At 34.6% G+C, this 2500-nt stretch overlaps 1 protein-coding gene across 1 annotated transcript in view; it reads left to right on the plus strand.

Moving 5' to 3' along the window:
• The window catches only part of LOC118381800 (integrin beta-8-like), a 31638-nt gene that overhangs the window by 11980 nt on the left and 17158 nt on the right, over positions 1-2500 (plus strand). The window lies entirely within an intron of this gene.

A 2500-nucleotide genomic window follows, 5' to 3' on the forward strand; every position in this document is an offset into this window, starting at 1 on the left:
TAACTCTATACACTGTTGTAACTCTATACACTGTTGTAACTCTATACGGTGTTGTAACTCTATACAGTGTTGTAACTCTATACGGTGTTGTAACTATCTGTTGTAACGGTGTTGTAACTCTATACGGTGTTGTAACTCTATACACTGTTGTAACTCTATACAGTGTTGTAACTCTATACGGTGTTGTAACTCTATACACTGTTGTAACTCTATACACTGTTGTAACTCTATATGGTGTGTTGTAACTCTATACACTGTTGTAACTCTATACACTGTTGTAACTCTATATGGTGTTGTAACTCTATACACTGTTGTAACTCTATACACTGTTGTAACTCTATACGGTGTTGTAACTCTATACACTGTTGTAACTCTATACGGTGTTGTAACTCTATACACTGTTGTAACTCTATATGGTGTTGTAACTATATACACTGTTGTAACTCTATACACTGTTGTAACTCTATACGGTGTTGTAACTCTATATGGTGTTGTAACTCTATACGGTGTTGTAACTCTATACACTGTTGTAACTCTATACACTGTTGTAACTCTATACGGTGTTGTAACTCTATATGGTGTTGTAACTCTATACGGTGTTGTAACTCTATATGGTGTTGTAACTCTATACGGTGTTGTAACTCTATACACTGTTGTAACTCTATACGCTGTTGTAACTCTATATGGTGTTGTAACTCTATACACTGTTGTAACTATATACACTGTTGTAACTCTATACACTGTTGTAACTCTATACGGTGTTGTAACTCTATATGGTGTTGTAACTCTATACACTGTTGTAACTCTATATGGTGTTGTAACTCTATACACTGTTGTAACTCTATATGGTGTTGTAACTATATACACTGTTGTAACTCTATACACTGTTGTAACTCTATACGGTGTTGTAACTCTATATGGTGTTGTAACTGTATACGGTGTTGTAACTCTATACACTGTTGTAACTCTATATGGTGTTGTAACTCTATACACTGTTGTAACTCTATACACTGTTGTAACTCTATATGGTGTTGTAACTCTATACACTGTTGTAACTCTATACGGTGTTGTAACTCTATATGGTGTTGTAACTCTATACACTGTTGTAACTCTATACACTGTTGTAACTCTATACACTGTTGTAACTCTATATGGTGTTGTAACTCTATACACTGTTGTAACTCTATACACTGTTGTAACTCTATACACTGTTGTAACTCTATACGGTGTTGTAACTCTATATGGTGTTGTAACTCTATACACTGTTGTAACTCTATATGGTGTTGTAACTCTATATGGTGTTGTAACTCTATACACTGTTGTAACTCTATATGGTGTTGTAACTCTATACACTGTTGTAACTCTATACGGTGTTGTAACTCTATACGGTGTTGTAACTCTATACACTGTTGTAACTCTATACGGTGTTGTAACTCTATACACTGTTGTAACTCTATACGGTGTTGTAACTCTATACACTGTTGTAACTCTATACGGTGTTGTAACTCTATATGGTGTTGTAACTCTATACACTGTTGTAACTCTATACACTGTTGTAACTCTATACACTGTTGTAACTCTATACGGTGTTGTAACTCTATATGGTGTTGTAACTCTATATGGTGTTGTAACTCTATACACTGTTGTAACTCTATACGGTGTTGTAACTCTATATGGTGTTGTAACTCTATACACTGTTGTAACTCTATACACTGTTGTAACTCTATATGGTGTTGTAACTCTATACACTGTTGTAACTCTGGTGTTACTGTTGTAACTCGGTGTTGTAACTCTATACACTGTTGTAACTCTATACGGTGTTGTAACTCTATATGGTGTTGTAACTCTATACGCTGTTGTAACTCTATACACTGTTGTAACTCTATACACTGTTGTAACTCTATACGGTGTTGTAACTCTATATGGTGTTGTAACTCTATATGGTGTTGTAACTCTATACACTGTTGTAACTCTATATGGTGTTGTAACTCTATACACTGTTGTAACTATATACACTGTTGTAACTCTATACACTGTTGTAACTCTATACACTGTTGTAACTCTATATGGTGTTGTAACTCTATATGGTGTTGTAACTCTATACACTGTTGTAACTCTATACACTGTTGTAACTCTATACACTGTTGTAACTCTATACACTGTTGTAACTCTATACACTGTTGTAACTCTATACACTGTTGTAACTCTATACGGTGTTGTAACTCTATACACTGTTGGTGTTGTAACTCTATACACTGTTGTAACTCTATACGGTGTTGTAACTCTATACACGGTGTTGTAACTCTATACACTGTTGTAACTCTATGGTGTTGTAACTCTATACACTGTTGTAACTCTATACACTGTTGTAACTCTATATGGTGTTGTAACTCTATACACTGTTGTAACTCTATATGGTGTTGTAACTCTATACACTGTTGTAACTCTATACACTGTTGTAACTCTATACGGTGTTGTAACTCTATACACTGTTGTAACT

The sequence above is a fragment of the Oncorhynchus keta genome, chromosome 19 (genome assembly GCF_023373465.1).
Source record: "Oncorhynchus keta strain PuntledgeMale-10-30-2019 chromosome 19, Oket_V2, whole genome shotgun sequence".
Taxonomy (NCBI): Eukaryota; Metazoa; Chordata; class Actinopteri; order Salmoniformes; family Salmonidae; genus Oncorhynchus; species Oncorhynchus keta.